We start from the raw sequence: 17679 nt of genomic DNA, 5'->3' as shown, positions 1-17679 counted from the left end.
AACATGTTAATCAAGCTAGCATAATGCTAGCAACATGCTAATCATGTTAACATCTAGCTAAAAACATGCTAGCAAAATGCTAATCATGCTAGCATCATGCTACAACATGCTAATCATGTTAACAACATGCTAATAATGCTAGCATCATTTTAATAACATGTTAATCATAGTAAATCATGCTGGAATGTGGTAAATCGTAGTAAATCATCTTAGAAACATGGTAAATCGTGGTAAATAATGCTAAAACGTGGTATATCATGGTATTACAACATGTTAATTGTGTTAGCATCTGCCCAGTGGCGAGTTTTGCCACTGCAAGCACCACTTCACATTTTCTTCAGGAAATGTACATTCTAGTTATTCTTCTTCTTCTGAGCCAAATTTTAGACTGTATCTCCTCCTAGACCGTTAAAGCTACGACCACCAAACTCGGGTCAGACCTTCATACTGTTCTGACTTAGTGTGCTATATCTTTTCAGACTGATTTGAGTTATGGTTTTCTTAAAAATGAATACTAAAAATCATAAAAATCCCATAGACTTACATTGCAGACTGTTCAAATTGAGCCAAGACTGCGGTGGCCCATTAGTGTACAAGCCAAAAACTCAAATCTAAATTCTCTGAAGCCCGAGACTCAATTAAACTACCATTCAATGTACTTATAAACATCTATCTATCTATCTATCTATCTATCTATCTATCTATCTATCTATCTATCTATCTATCTATCTATCTATCTATCTTTCTTTCTTTCTTTCTTTCTTTCTAACTAATCTATCTTTCTTTCTTTATTTCTAACTACTCAATCTTTCTTTCTCTCTCCATTTCTTTCTTTGTAACTAAGCTATCTATCTTTCTTTCTAACTAATCAATCTTTCTTTCTAATCAATATTTCTTTCTAACTAATCTATCTTTCTTCATTTCTAACTAATCCATCTTTCTTCATTTCTAACTAATCCATCTTTCTTTCTTTCTTTCTAAATAATCCATCTGTCTTTCTAGCTTTATCTATCTATCTATCTATCTATCTATCTATCTATCTATCTATCTATCTATCTATCTATCTATCTATCTATCTATCTATCTATCTATCTATCTATCTTTCTCTCTCTTTCTTTCTTTCTAACTAATCTATCTTTCTTTCTTTCTTTTCTTTTTCTTTTTAACTAATCTATATTTCTTTCTTTCTAACTAATCAATCTTTCTTTCTTTCTTTCTTTCTTTCTTTCTTTCTTTCTTTCTTTCTTTCTTTCTTTCTTTCTTTCTAATCAATATTTGTTCTTTCTTTCTAACTAATCTTTCTTTCTTACAATCTTTCTTGCTTTTTTCTATCTTTCTTTCTAACTAATTTCTTTCTTTCTTTCTTTCTTTCTTTCTTTCTTTCTTTCTTTCTTTCTTTCTTTCTTTCTTTCTTTCTATGTGTCTTTCTTTCTTTCTTACTAATCTATCTATCTTTCTAACTAACTAACTAACCTATCTATCTATCTATCTATCTTTCTTTTTTCTTTCTTTCTTTTTAACTAATCTATCAATCTTTATTTCTTTCTAACTAATCAATCTTTCTTTCTTTATAATTCATATTTCTTTCTTTCTTTCTAACTAATCTTTCTTTCTAACTAATCTTTCTTTCTTACTCTTTCTTGCTTTTTTCTCTTTCTTTCTAACTAATCTTTCTTTCTATGTATCTATCTGTCTTTCTTTCTAACTTATCTATCTATCTATCTTATCTTTCTTTCTTAATAATCTATCTTTCTAACTAATAAGTTATCTATCTTTCTTTCTTTCTTTCTTACTAATCTATCTATCTTTCTAACTAACAAACCTATCTATCTATCTATCTCTTTCTTTCTTTCTAACTAATCTATCTATCTTTCTTTTTTTCTTTTTAACTAATCTATATTTCTTTCTTTCTAACTAATCAATCTTTCTTTCTTTATTTCTTTCTCTTTCTTTCTTTCTAATCAATATTTGTTCTTTCTTTCTAACTAATCTTTCTTTCTTACTATCTTTCTTGCTTTTATCTATCTTTCTTTCTAACTAATCTTTCTTTCTTTCTTTCTTTCTTTCTTTCTTTCTTTCTTTCTTTCTTTCTAACTAATCTTTCTTTCTATGTATCTATCTGTCTTTCTTTCTTTCTTTCTTTCTTTCTTTCTTTCTTTCTTTCTTTCTTTCTTTCTTTCTAATATATCTATCTATCTATCTATCTATCTATCTATCTATCTATCTATCTATCTATCTATCTATCTATCTGTCTATCTATCTATCTATCTATCTTCAAACCTTATCTATCCATCTATCTATCTTCAAACCCTATCAATCTATCTTTCTTTCTTATGAATCTATTTGTCTTTCTAACTAACTTATCTATCTTTCTTACTAATCTATCTTTCTAACTAACTTATCTATCTTTCTTTCTTTTTAACTAATCTATCTATCTTTCTAACTAACTTATCTATCTTTCTTTTTTACTATCCATCTATCTTCAAACCTTATCTATCTATCTTCAAACCCTATCTATCTATCTTTCTTTCTTATGAATCTATCTGTCTTTCTAACTAACTTATCTATCTTTCTTTCTTTCTTACTAATGTATCTATCTTTCTAACTAACTTATCTATCTTTCTTTCTTTTTTAACTAATCTATCTATCTTTCTAACTAACTTCTCTATCTTTCTTTTTTACTAATCTATCTATCTTTCTACCGTATCTATCTTTCTAACTAATCTATCTATCTTTCTAACTAACTTTTCTATCTTTCTTTCTTTTTAACTAATCTATCTATCTTTCTAACTTATCTATCTTTCTTTCTTACTAATCTATCTCTTTCTAACTAACTAACTTATCTTTCTTTCTTTCTTTCTTTCTTACTAATCTATCTATCTTTCTAACTAACTTATCTTTCTAACTAATCTATCTATCTTTCTAACTAACTTATCTTTCTTTCTTTCTTTCTTTCTTAATAATCTATCTATCTTTCTAACTAACTTATCTTTCTAACTAACTCATCTATCTTTCTAACTAACTAATCTATCTATCTTTCTAACTAACTTATCTATCTTTCTTTCTTACTAATCTATCTATCTTTCTAACTAACTTATCTATCTCTCTTTCTTTTTAACTAATCTATCTATCTTTCTAACTAACTTATCTATCTTTCTTTCTTTCTTTCTTTTTAACTAATCTATCTATCTTTCTAACTAACTTATCTATCTTTCTTTCTAACTAATCTATCTATCTTTCTAACTAACTTATCTATCTTTCTTTCCTTCTTACTAATCTATCTATCTTTCTAACTAACTTATCTGTCTTTCTTTCTTTCTTTCTTTCTTTCTTTTTTTCTTTCTTTCTTTCTTTTTATCTGATCTATTTTTCTAACTAACTTATCTTTCTTTTTAACTGACTAATCTATCGATCTTTCTAACTAACCTATCTATCTTTCTAACTAACTTATCTATCTTTCTTTCCTTCTTACTAATCTATCTATCTTTCTAACTAACTTATCTTTCTTTTTAACTAACTAATCTATCTATCTATCTTTCTATCTAACCTATCTATCTATCTTTCTTTCTTACTAATCTATCTTTCTTTCTAACTAACTTATCTATCTTTCTTTTTAACTTATCTATCTTTCTAACTAACTTATCTATCTTTCTTTCTAACTAATCTATCTATCTTTCTAACTAACTTATCTATCTATATTTCTTTCTTTTTATCTAATCTATCTATCTTTCTAACTAACTTATCTTTCTTTTTAACTAACTAATCTATCTATCTTTCTAACTAACCTATCTATCTTTCTAACTAACTTATCTATCTTTCTTTCCTTCTTACTAATCTATCTATCTTTCTAACTAACTTATCTATCTTTCTTTCTTTCTTTCTTTTTATCTAATCTATCTATCTTTCTAACTATCTTATCTTTCTTTTTAACTAACTAATCTATCTATCTTTCTAACTAACCTATCTATCTTTCTTTCTTACTAATCTATCTTTCTCTCTTACTAACTTATCTATCTTTCTTTCTTTCTTTCTTTCTTTCTTTCTTTCTTTCTTTCTTTCTTACTAACTTATCTATCTTTCTTTCTTTTTAACTAATCTATCTATTGTTCTAACTAACTTATCTATCTTTCTTTCTTTTTAACTAATCTATCTATCTTTCTAACTAACTTATCTATCTTTCTTTCTTACTAATCTATTTATCTATCTTTCTAACTAACTTATCCATCTTTCTTTATTTCTTACTAATCTATCTATCTTTCTAACTAACTTATCTATCTTTCTTTCTTTCTAACTAATCCATCTTTCTTTCTTTCTAACTAGTCTATCTATCTTTCTAACTGACTTATCTTTCTTTCTTACTAATCTATATCTTTCTAATTAACTTATCTATCTATCTTTCTTTCTCTCTTTCTTTCTTTCTTTCTTTCTTTCTTTCTTTCTTTCTTTCTTTCTATCTTTCTTTCTTTCTTTCTTTCTTTCTTTCTTTCTTTCTTTCTTTCTTTCTTTCTTTCTTTATACCTAATCTTTCTTTATACCTAATCTTTCTTTCTTTCTTACTAATCAATTTCTTTCTCTCTTACTAATCTATCTTTCTTTCTAACTAATCAGTATTTCTTTCTTTCATTCTAACTAATCTATTTTTCTTTCTTTCATTCTTTCTACATAACCCTTTCTTTCTTTCTTTCTTTATTTCTTTCTTTCTTTCTTTCTTTCTTTCTTTCTTTCTTTCTTTCTTTCTTTCTTTCTTTATACCTAATCTTTCTTTCTAGCTTTCTTTCTTTCTTACTAATCAATTTCTTTCTCTCTTACTAATCTATCTTTCTTTCTAACTAATCAGTCTTTCTTTCTTTCATTCTAACTAATCTATTTTTCTTTTTCATTCTTTCTTACTTTCTACACAACCCTTTCTTTCTTTCTTTCTTTCTTTCTTTCTTTCTTTCTTTCTTTCTTTCTTTCTTTTTTCTTTCATTCTTTCTTTCTAACTAATCTATCTTTCTTTCTAACTAATCAGTATTTCTTTCTTTCATTCTAACTAATCTATTTTTCTTTCTTTCATTCTTTCTACATAACCCTTTCTTTCTTTCTTTCTTTCTTTCTTTCTTTCTTTCTTTCTTTCTTTCTTTCTTTCTTTCTTTCTTTCTTTCTTTCTTTCTTTCTTTCTTTCTCTTTCATTTTTTCTTTATACCTAATCTTTCTTTCTAGCTTTCTTTCTTTCTTACTAATCAATTTCTTTCTCTCTTACTAATCTATCTTTCTTTCTAACTAATCAGTCTTTCTTTCTTTCATTCTAACTAATCTATTTTTCTTTTTCATTATTTCTTACTTTCTACACAACCCTTTCTTTCTTTCTTTCTTTCTTTCTTTCTTTCTTTCTTTCTTTCTTTCTTTCTAATCTTTCTTTCTTTTTTCTTTCATTCTTTCTAACTAATCTATCTTTCTTTCTTTCTTTCTTTCTAATCTTTTTCTTTCTTTCTCTCTACCTAATCTTTCTTTCTTTTTTCTTTCATTCTTTCTTTCTAATTAATCTTTCTTTCTTTCTTTCTTACTTTCTTTCTTTCTTTCTTTCTTTCTTTCTTTCTTTCTTTCTTTCTTTCTTTCTTTCTTTCTAATTTATCTTTCTTTCCTTCTAACTAATCTATCTTTCTTTCTTACTAATTTATCTTTCTTCCCTTCTAACTAATCTCTTTCTTTCTTTCTAACTAATCTTTCTTTCTTTCTTACTAATCTATCTATCTATATTTCTTTCTTTCTTTCTTTCTAACTAATCTTTCTTTCTTTCTAACTAATCTATCTTTCTTTCTTTCTTTCTAACTAATCTATCTTTCTTTCTTTCTTTCTTTCTAACTAATCTATCTTTCTTTCTAACTAATCTATCTTTCTTTCTAACTAATCTATCTTTCTTTCTTACTAATCTATCTTTCTTTCTTTCTTTCTTTCTAACTAATCTTTCTTTCTAACTAATCTATCTATCTTATTTCTTTATTTCCTTCTTTCTATTCTATCTTTCTTTCTAACTAATCTATCTTTCTAACTAATCTTTCTTTCTTTCTTTCCTTCGTTCCTTCTAACTAATCTTTCCTTCTTTCTTTCTAACTACTCTATCATTCTTTCTAACTAATCTATCTTTCTTTCTTACTAATCTATCTATCTATATTTCTTTCTTTCTTTCTTTCTAACTAATCTTTCTTTCTTTCTTACTAATCTATCTTTCTTTCTTTCTAACTAATCTATCTTTCTTTCTTTCATTCTAACTAATCTATCTATCTTTCTCTCTTTCCTTCTAATCTTTCTTCCCTTCTAACTAATCTCTTTCTTTCTTTCTTTCTAACTAATCTTTCTTTCTTTCTAACTACTCTATCATTCTTTTTAACTAATCTATCTTTCTTTCTTACTAACTAATCTATCTTTCTTTCTAACTAATCTATCTTTCTTTCTAACTAATCTATCTTTCTTTCTTACTAATCTATCTTTCTTTCTTTCTTTCTTTCTAACTAATCTTTCTTTCTAACTAATCTATCTATCTTATTTCTTTATTTCCTTCTTTCTATTCTATCTTTCTTTCTAACTAATCTATCTTTCTAACTAATCTTTCTTTCTTTCTTTCCTTCGTTCCTTCTAACTAATCTTTCCTTCTTTCTTTCTAACTACTCTATCATTCTTTCTAACTAATCTATCTTTCTTTCTTACTAATCTATCTATCTATATTTCTTTCTTTCTTTCTTTCTAACTAATCTTTCTTTCTTTCTTACTAATCTATCTTTCTTTCTTTCTAACTAATCTATCTTTCTTTCTTTCATTCTAACTAATCTATCTATCTTTCTCTCTTTCCTTCTAATCTTTCTTCCCTTCTAACTAATCTCTTTCTTTCTTTCTTTCTAACTAATCTTTCTTTCTTTCTAACTACTCTATCATTCTTTTTAACTAATCTATCTTTCTTTCTTACTAACTAATCTATCTTTCTTTCTTACTAATCTATCTATCTATATTTCTTTCTTTCTTTCTAACTAATCTTTCTTTCTTTCTAACTAATCTATCTATCTTTCTTTCTTTCTAACTAATCTATCTATCTTTCTTTCTTTCTAACTAATCTATCTTTCTTTCTAACTAATCTATCTTTCTTTCTTACTAATCTATCTTTCTTTCTTTCTAACTAATCTATCTTTCTTTCTTTCCTCCTAACTAATCTTTCTTTCTTTCTAACTAATCTATCTATCTTATTTCTTTATTTCCTTTTTTCTATTCTATCTTTCTTTCTAACTAATCTATCTTTCTAACTAATCTTTCTTTCTTTCTTTCTTTTCTTCCTTCCTTCCTTCTAACTAATCTTTCCTTCTTTCTTTCCTTCTAACTAATATTTCTTTCTAACTAATCTATCTATCTTTCTTTCTTTCCTTCTAACTATCTATCTATCTTTCTTTCTAACTAATCTTTCTTTCTTTCTTTCTAACTAATCTATCTTTCTTTCTTACTAATCTATCTTTCTTTCTTTCTAACTAATCTATCTTTCTTTCTTTCCTCCTAACTAATCTTTCTTTCTTTCTAACTAATCTATCTATCTTATTTCTTTATTTCCTTTTTTCTATTCTATCTTTCTTTCTAACTAATCTACTAACTAATCTTTCTTTCTTTCTTTCTTTCCTTCCTTCCTTCTAACTAATCTTTCCTTCTTTCTTTCCTTCTAACTAATATTTCTTTCTAACTAATCTATCTATCTTTCTTTCTTTCCTTCTAATCTATCTATCTATCTTTCTTTCTAACTAATCTTTCTTTCTTTCTTTCTTTCTTACTAATCTATCTTTCTTTCCTTCCTTCTAACTAATCTTTCTTTCTTTCTTTCCTTCTAACTAATTTATTTATCTTTCTAACTAATCTATCTTTCGTTCTTTCTAACTAATCTATCTTTCTTTCTCTTTCTTTCTTTCCTTCTAACTAATCTATTTTTCTTTCTAACTAATCTATCTTTCGTTCTTTCTAACTAATCTGTCTTTCTTTCTCTTTCTTTCTTTCCTTCTAACTAATCTATTTTTCTTTCTAACTAATCTATCTTTCGTTCTTTCTAACTAATCTTTCTTTCTTTCTAACTAATTTTTCTTTCTAACTAATTTATCTTTCTAACTAATCTATCTTTCTCTCTAACTAATCTATCTTTCTTTCTTTCTTTCTAACTAATCTATCTTTCTTTCTTTCTAACTAATCTATCTTTCTTTCTCTTTCTTTCCTTCTACCTAATCTTTCTTTCTTTCTTGCTAATCTTTCTTTTTTTCTTACTAATCTATCTATCTTTCTTTCTTTCTTACTAATCTATCTTTCTAACTAATTTATCTTTCTTTCTAACTAATCTACCTTTCTTTCTAACTAATCTATCTATCTGTCTTTCTTTCTTTCTTTCTTTCTTTCTTTCTTTCTTTCTTTCTTTCTTTCTTTCTTTCTTTCTTTCTTTCTAACTAATCAGTCTTTGTCTTTCTCTTTCTCTCTTTCTTTCTAACTAATCAATCAGTCTTTTTCTTTCTTTCTTTCTTTCTCTTTCTTTCTTTCTTTCTTTCTTTCTTTCTTTCTTTCTTTCTTTCTTTCCTTCTAACTAATCTTTCTTTCTTTCTTTCTAACTAATCTATCTATCTGTCTTTCTTTCTTTCTTTCTTTCTACTCAATCTTTCTTTCTTTCTTTCATTCTAACTAATCAGTCTTTGTCTTTCTCTTTCTCTTTCTTTCTTTCTTTCTAACTAATCAATCAGTCTTTTTCTTTCTTTCTTTCTCTTTCTTTCTTTCTTTCTTTCTTTCTAACTAATCTTTCTTTCTTTCTTTCTTTCTAACTAATCTATGTATCTTTCTTTCTTATTTTCCTTCTAACTAATATTTCTTTCATTCTCTCTGACTAATCTTTCTTTCTTTCTGACTAATCTTTTTTTCTTTCTTTCTTTTTAATCTATCTATCTATCTATCTATCTATCTATCTATCTATCTATCTATCTATCTTTCTTTCTTTCTTTCTTTCTTTCTAACTAATCCATCTTTCTTTCTTTTTTTCTTTCTTTCCAACTGTTCTATCTTTCTTACTGTTCTTTCTTTTCTCCTAACATTTTTTCTTTTTTACTTTTCTTTCTTTCTTTTTTCTTTTTCTTTCTTTTTTCAAACTAATCTTTATTTATTTCTAACTAATCTTTCTTTCTTTCTTTCTTTTTTCAAACTAATCTTTCTGTCTTTCTAATCTTTCTTTCTTTCTTTCTTTCAAATTGATCTTTCTGTCTAACTAATCTATCTTTCTTTCTTTCTTTCTTTCTAACTAATCCATCTTTCTTTCTTTCTAACTAATCCATCTTTCTTTCTTTCTTTCTTTCTTTCTTTCTAACTAATCCATCTTTCTTTCTTTCTTTCTAACTAATCCAAACTGAATACCCTAGCAACAACCTAGCAACCACCCAGGACACTTTAGCAACCCACTAGAAACACCCTAGCAACTTTTTAACTTTAAACTACTTCAAACTTTAAACTAAACTACTTTAGACTTCAAACTAATTTAAACTTCACACTACTTTAAACTAATTTAAACTGCAAACTACTTTAAACTTCAAACTACTTCAAACTACTTTAAACTTCAAACTACTTTAAACTTCTTCAAACTTTATGGTCCAAACTTTCTCAAGCCAACTTAAAGTTTGTCTCGACGAACTTTGCATCTAGTTCTTAATAAAAGTTGCAAATGGATCTCTCTGAGTCTGCCTCATTACAACAAGAACTGTCTTGATCCCATATTTTTTTATGAAAGGTCCACACATTTGTAATAATATTAGACTAATTTTGGATTTAATTGACTACAACAAATTTATTACAGATAATAGGTTTGTTGTTTTTTTTGTTAAAAAAAAAAGCATTTGATACTATTGATCATAACTTTATGTTGGAGACCTTAGATTTTTTTTGGTTTTGGAGAATATTTACAAAAAGCTATTCAAACACTATGCAATATGGAAGCCCGTTTCCGCCACGTTGAGTAAAAAAAAAAAAGAGATTCTTTAAAGGACAAGTTCGGTATTTTACACTTACAGTTTTTTACGATTGCTATGACAGATTTTTCTATACTTTTAACAATTTTCCAAAACTCTTAACACAGTTAGCACTACATCCGTCTGTGTAAGCTATACTATTAACACATTTCTTGTTGCTTTAACACAAAATGCATGCAATTAACACAAATTTAAAATGCTTAAACTTCTTTTACACACAAGCTCAAACAAGAAAAAAACAATGGATTTTTACTGCCAAATTTACCAATGCTTTAACACTGTATGCCAGAACAGATAACACCATGTTCTAAACCTAACCTTACAGGCTAAAGTCAAGGTAAACAGCTGCTTATATTGTGAATTGAAACACAAATATATCCCCTGTATTTTATTCTATTCTTACTGAGAAACAGCTGATTGAATTATGCAAATAATTAGAAGATGACTCTTTTTTTTTTCTTCTTGTGCTTTTTCTGTTCGTATATTTTGTATTTTCACATTATTCCATTGCTAGTGAGAAACAGCTGATTGAAGTTATGCAAATATGGGACAATGTGGCATTCCACCATTCCCGTCTAGTCACAGCCTGGTTTGACGCCCATCAGAGGATGATGTCCATTTTCCTTGCCCCTTACTTCCCTTTCCTCAACCCCATTGAGGAGTTTTCTCAGCCTGGAGATGAAAGGTTTTTGACCATAGTCCACAGGACCAAATGTCCCTCCTGTATACAAAAGATGCTGCATACCAAGACATCACAGCTGAACACTACCAGGGGTGGATAAGGCATGTTACTGTAAAAGATTCTTCCCAAGATGCCTTGCCAGGGAAGATATCAGGTGTGATGTGGATGAGAACATGTGGACAAATGCAGAAGACCGGGCAGATTAGAAGATGGCCTTTTCTGTTTGTATATTTTGTATTTTCACATACAGTAATACTGTAAATGGCAGCTATATTGCATATTTTTGTTATCTTGCAGAAATGTCCTGTCGCAAATAAAGCCGTTACTGCAGCAATTCTGTGTCTGTCTTCTTTTTTTTCATAAACCATACATTCTATAAAGCTACTCTAAGAAGGGTCATTTATTTTGTTGTATTGAATTTCTGCTGCAAAAAACAACAAGAACAAAATGCATGCATTTACATTACAAACAAAACAAAAATGTAGAGCGACTTCAAAAAAATAAATAAACTGCAGTGCAAAACACAATCTATGATCAATACAATATACTGTATGTTGTATAAGGGCAGACCTGACACATAAAATAATGCAGTTTCTGTAATTTCAGCTGATGATAGTGTTTTTTTTGTCATTGTGTTATGATTGACTAAATGTTCCTGTTGGAAGAGAACATGTGTTAGTGTTTTGAATAATTATTTGATTTTGAAACATGTTTGCAGTGTTTTGTTAGACATAGTGTATTGTGTTAGTGTATTATTGTATTTTGAAAATTAGTTTTGGAGTTTAGTTTACAATGTGTGATTTTGAGCATGAAATTAACCGTTTTGCCAATTGTGTGTTTTAGGTGTGTTGGTGCGTTAAGAGTTTAGGAAACTTGTTAAATGTATTGAAAAAACTGTCATAGCGATTGTAAAAAACTGTAAAGCCCTGTTTACAGATCGTATCTGATGAAATAGAACGGTTAAGATAAAAATTTGGACACATGCTCCTGTCCCGAGAATTTTAGGTTTATTTAGCTTTTGTGGACCTATTTTGCCAAACGCGTCACACCCGTGATTCTTCCGTTGAGAGCTTGAATAATAGACACTCCAGCCCAGTTGGTGGCGATAATGCACCTTTGCCAATTGCAAGCAAACCACGGGCATTTCATTGAATACACAGAAGAAGAAGCGGCGGAGTAATATCGTAAAGGTGCTGCGGTCTCACAGCACGTCCTATTAAGTCAATGGAGTTGGACAAAAACTACGATAAAACCTGTTGGAATGCATCTTTTTCAGCGATTTTTTTGATGGAACATATCAGTGAACACCCCCTGACCACTCAGTGAGTTTCACGTCTTTGTAAACGAAAGTTTAATGTGTTTTTAGGACGGAATCTTCCAGTGCATATAGACAACCATTGTGGGGGTGGTGGGGGGAAGCGAAATAAACCTAAAATTCTCGGGACAGCAGCATGTGTCCAAATTTTAATCTTAACCGTTCTATTTCATCAGATACGATCTGTAAACAGGGCTTTAAGTGTAAAATACCGAACTTGTCCTTTAAGTCATAATAATGATAAACTTTCTCATAATAATGACTTAACATCTCATAATAATGAGAAACTTTCTCATAATAATAATGAGAAACTTTCTCATAATAATGACTTAACATCTCAAAATAATGAGAAACTTTCTCGTAATAATGACTTAAACATCTCGTAATAATGAGAAACTTTCTCGTAATAATGACTTAACATCTCGTAATAATGAGAAACTTTCTCGTAATAATGACTTAACATCTCGTAATAATGAGAAACTTTCTCATAATAATGACTTAACATCTCGTAATAATGAGAAACTTTCTCATAATAATGACTTAACATCTCGTAATAATGAGAAACTTTCTTGTAATAATGAGAAACTTTCTCGTAATAATGACTTAACATCTCGTAATAATGAGAAACTTTCTCGAAATAATGACTTAACATCTCGTAATAATGAGAAACTTTCTCGAAATAATGACTTAACATCTCATAATAATGAGAAACTTTCTCGTAATAATGACTTATTTTCTCGCACTTCTACGCATGCGCAAAGCAACGGAGCAGAAGGGCGTGCCACACTAGCGACATCCGCTGGTCAAAGCCGTGTAAATGCATCACAGCAAACATGGCATGCTCTGCAAAACAGTTGTTTTCATTAAAGTCAGTGTGATCTACTAAGTGCAATCTGTTGTATCATTAAATAACAGTCCTGAATTATATTTTTTGCCCGCTGCATGCATCTGGTGTGATATATGTCCATGAGTGAGGGGAGCTGTGTGTGAATTATATTTTGTGCTGATTTCCTAACTCTGTCCAGCGCTTTTTTGTCAGCAGCGGTGCAGCTACTAAACCACACCAGAATATCATGTGAGATAATACTTTGGACAGAACAGTTGTAAAAGGATAAAAGCAATTTCTGGGAGAGGTTAATTTTGTTGAGTGATCTGAGAAAGTACAGTCGCTGCTGAGCTTTCTTCACAAGGGCTGTAGTGTTGGTTGCCCAGGTGATGTCCTGTGAAATGTATGTCCCAAGGAATTTGAAGTCCTTAACCCTCTCCACAATTTCTCCATTAATGTACATGGGGGCAAGGTCAATCTTCTTCCTGCGGAAATCTACCACCACCTCTTTGGTCTTAGAGGCGTTGAGAGACAGGTTGTTGGTGGAGCACCAGGCGGAGAGTTTTTGGATTTCATCCCTGTAGGCGGACTCATCATTGTTGTGAATAAGTCCAACTACAGTGGTGTCATCTGCAAACTTGATAATAGTATTGCTTTCATGAACTGGGGTACAGTCGTGAGTGTATAAAATGTAGAGTAAGGGGCTCAACACACAACCCTGGGGTGCCCCAGTGCTGAGTGTGAGAACAGATGAAAGTTGCGAGCCCAGACGAACTGACTGGGGACGATCTGTAAGGAAGTCATTGATCCATCTGCAGATGTTTGTGCTGATGCCCAGTCCATGTAGCTTGGACACCAGTCTTCCAGGAATGATACAATTAAACGCAGAACTAAAGTCCACAAACAACAGTCTTGCATAGGTGCCAGGATGTTCAAGGTGGGTCAGCACACAGTGCAGGGCTGTGTTGATGGCGTCAGCGGTTGACCTGTTTGCTTTATAGGCAAACTGGTGCTGGTCCAGTGTGAGGGGAAGGGAAGATATTATGTGTTTTAGCAGCAGTCTTTCAAAGCACTTCATAACAGTGGAAGTGAGGGCCACTGGTCTATAGTCATTGAAGCTACTCACAGCAGATTTTTTCGGGATCGGCACAATGATAGCAGATTTAAGGCACTTGGGAATGGAACAGGTAGACAGAGAGAGGTTAAAGATGGAAGTGAATACCCCAGCCAGCTGATCTGCGCAATCCCTCAACACTCTCCCAGGGATCCCGTCGGGCCCGGCAGCCTTCCTGGGGTTCACGCCAAGAAATGCCCTCCTGACCTCCTCTTCTCTCAAGGAGAATGTCGGGGCGTCTTCTTTGGGCAAGAGTATTATTGGTCCGGCCGATGTTGACTCAGTCCCATTCGCCTCAAAGCGCGCAAAGAAATAATTGAGCTCCTCGGCCAGATTGCTGCTGGTACTTGGGCTTGGGTCTTTTGAACCCTTAAAGTTCGTGAGGTGTTGTATTCCCTGCCAAACGCGCCGTGGATCCCCTTCGTCAAAGTGCTCCTCTATCTTCCTCCTGTAGGCCACTTTTGCTTCCTTGATGCCTGTCTTTAATTTGGATCTGGCGGTGCTGTATAATTCCGTATCCCCGGACTTAAAGGCTTTATCACGTTTTTTCAGCAGCAGCTTGACCTCCCTGTTCATCCATGGTTTATTGTTTTGATAACATTTGACCTGTCTTTCAACAGTGACATTATCAATGCAGGTCTTAATGTAGTGCAAAACAGTGCAGGTGTAATCCTCAAGACTCTGCTGTGAGAAAAGTGCCCAGTCAGTGCGCTCAAAAAAGTCTTGCAATTGTGGAATCGCACTAGCAGGCCACAGTTTTGTTAGTTTCACAGTGTGCACGGATCTCTTAAACACAGGTCTGTACGCTGGTGTGAGAAAGAGGGTCAGATGGTCAGACTGCCCTAAATGGGGGTGAGCTGAGACCTTGTATGCCCCTCTGATATTACTATAAACATGATCCAGAGTATTATCACCTCTGGTTGGACATGTTACATACTGATGAAATTTGGGAAGTACAGTACACAGGTTAGCATGATTAAAGTCCCCTGCCACAATAAAGATTCCATCCGGGTGGGTGGATTGCAGTCTATTCATACTAGTTTGCAAGATGTCCATAGCTACATTAGCATTAGCGCTAGGTGGAATATAAACAGCCATGATAAAAACCACAGTGAACTCACGCGGCAAGTAGAAGGGCCGGCATCTCAGTGTGACAAACTCCACGTCTGGTGAGCAGTGTCTTTCAGTCACTGTGGCATCGGTGCTCCAGCTGTTGTTAGAGTAGATGCAGAGCCCCCCTCCTTTGCTCTTTCTGGAGTTGCCGGTTCTGTCGGCCCGGTGTGCTGTACGACCTGCAAGTATAATAGCTTCATCCGGAATCCCAGAGTGCAGCCACGTCTCTGTGATTACTACCAGCGAGCAGTCTTTAGCGTAACTGTTTGCCTCGATGATCATCGCCAGCTCATCCATTTTGTTGCATAGCGATCTGGCGTTGGACACAAAAAGGCTGGGCAGCGCGGGCCTGTGTGGTGCCCTCCTTAGCCGGACTCTAATCCCGGCTCGGCGACCTCGCTTCTGTCGTCGATCTCTGTGCCGCCTCCTGCGTCTATCTCCCAGGGTAATAATCCACTTGCTCCCCGCTGATCGCGCGATCTCCGGTGGTAAGTATTCAAAGTTGTAAGGTCCAGGTCACGGCCTCTTCATTTTGTTGCCATCTGGAAGGCGCTACAGATCTTTCCGGGGTCGCACCTCAAGACTTTTGAATAGCTTTTATCCAAATGCTATAAAATACCTGAACTCATGAGCATTTAGACTGCTCTGAAATTTTAATGACTATATTTTAGCTATTTTATCATGTTATCTGTTCTCTTTTATAATGTATTTATGTATTAATGTAGTTTTGTCATATTATGTGTTACCACCATGGGAAGTGCAATTCAAATTTCGTTGTTATATGCAATGACAATAAAGGCAATAATAATAATAACATCATCAGTAGGCCTATATTTTCCATACTTTTCCATGCGCACGATAAGGTGTGAAAGTGGAATGCAGAAGCAGGACGGTTACCATGGTAACGAAGGACGCCTGCTTGTGCACAGCGATGGAAATTGTTACATGAATTTACAAAACTATCAGATTAAAGTTGGAATATTACATTTATTCATCAAGTTTAAGTGTAACATCTTCATAAAATATATGGGTATGTGTGTTAATATAACACATATTTTGCAGATGCTTCTAGGATATTTGATGTGCAGGTTCATCTGGAAGATATCAATACAGAAATCACCTTTAAGATGTGTATGACTTTGGGGACATTTAAACATAGTTGGGCAGTGGAATGGGGGAAAACGCAAGGTCGAGACGTGTTTTTAAAAGCTGAACTAATTTTCAATTGAGCGCCGCGTTTTTAGAACGCCGTGTCATGCGCGAGACGCTGCAGAAGAGCGAGCGAGCGTACGTCTAGTGCGCATATGCCTAGAAAAGCAATGAAAAAGCGCGTTCTGTATGAACGGACCCTTACACAGATTTCCAGATAAGTGTTCTTAAACAGATTTGGAAAGGTGTGCTGTCTGTCACGTTCCGCTCAAGGGAAAAAGCAAGGTGGATCCAAGTGCAGTCAAATTGAGGTTTATTAAGGGTAATCCAAAAGAGTAGTCAAACAGGCAGGGTTCGATATCCAGACAGGCAGTACAAAAACAACAAACAGACTCAAGCAGGGAACACGGTAAACCAAACGCGGTGTGACATAAACAACGATACACACAGGACATGGAACAAACAGGGCTTTAAATACAGGAACAAACTAGATGACAACGAGAAACAGCTGGGAACAGATAACAAACACCTGTGCAATCACACATACAGGAATTGTGGGAAAGGTAGTTCTTGAATGACACCGTGGGGAAAGGAGGACATCTAGTGGATACCAGGGGAACACAACCAGACACTGTGACATAACCCCCCCTCTACGGAGTGGCTCCCAGACACTCCAAGACCGGACACAGAACAAAACAAAAGTTCAGGAGGGAGGTGGCAAGGTGGAGGATCAGGGGGAGGGACGGGGGGCCAGGTCCATGAAGGGACACAGAAACAGGGGGTAACAGACTCAAAGGGGGCCAGGGTGACACAGACAGTACAGAGGGGGAACAGGGCGAAGCAAACAGTTCATCGGGCAGCCAGGACGGAGACGACAGATCATTGGGCGGCCGGGGCGGTGAAGACCCCTCGGGCGGCCAGGGCGGTGAAGACAGTTCATCGGGCGACCAGGGCGGAGCAGACAGTCCATCGGGCGGCCAGGGCGGAGCAGACAGTCCCTCGGGCGGCCAGGGCGGAGACTTTCCCTCGGGCGGCCAGGGCGGAGACTTTCCCTCGGGCGGCCAGGGCGGAGACTTTCCCTCGGGCGGCCAGGGCGGAGACTTTCCCTCGGGCGGCCAGGGCGGAGACTTTCCCTCGGGCGGCCAGGGCGGAGACTTTCCCTCGGGCGGCCAGGGCGGAGACTTTCCCTCGGGCGGCCAGGGCGGAGACTTTCCCTCGGGCGGCCAGGGCGGAGACTTTCCCTCGGGCGGCCAGGGCGGAGACTTTCCCTCGGGCGGCCAGGGCGGAGACTTTCCCTCGGGCGGCCAGGGCGGAGACTTTCCCTCGGGCGGCCAGGGCGGAGACGACCCCTCGGGCTCAGGCACTGGAACTGGCACCACCGGCTCAGGCACTGGAACTGGCACCACCGGCTCAGGCACTGGAACTGGCACCACCGGCTCAGGCACTGGAACTGGCACCACCGGCTCAGGCACTGGAACT

At 33.8% G+C, this 17679-nt stretch overlaps 3 long non-coding RNA genes across 3 annotated transcripts; all 3 read right to left on the bottom strand.

The window, feature by feature from the left end:
• Positions 1-1327: 1327 nt before the first annotated feature.
• On the bottom strand, positions 1328-8773 carry LOC309495832. Its single transcript, XR_014204836.1, has 3 exons — positions 8645-8773; positions 7817-8380; positions 1328-1359 (listed from the first exon to the last, which is right to left on the bottom strand). It is a non-coding gene; the product is annotated as an uncharacterized lncRNA (long non-coding RNA).
• LOC309495841 lies at positions 2741-3652 on the bottom strand. Its single transcript, XR_014204844.1, has 2 exons — positions 3598-3652; positions 2741-2803 (listed from the first exon to the last, which is right to left on the bottom strand). It is a non-coding gene; the product is annotated as an uncharacterized lncRNA (long non-coding RNA).
• LOC309495833 lies at positions 6308-7366 on the bottom strand. The gene is made up of 2 exons (XR_014204837.1): positions 7006-7366; positions 6308-6604 (listed from the first exon to the last, which is right to left on the bottom strand). It is a non-coding gene; the product is annotated as an uncharacterized lncRNA (long non-coding RNA).
• Positions 8774-17679: the final 8906 nt, after the last annotated feature.

The sequence above is a fragment of the Leuciscus leuciscus genome, assembly GCF_965113295.1.
Source record: "Leuciscus leuciscus genome assembly, chromosome: 3".
In the NCBI taxonomy this organism is placed as follows: domain Eukaryota; kingdom Metazoa; phylum Chordata; class Actinopteri; order Cypriniformes; family Leuciscidae; genus Leuciscus; species Leuciscus leuciscus.
The sequence above is the reverse complement of the archived record's forward strand: the minus strand, read 5'-3'. Positions and strand labels throughout refer to the sequence as shown.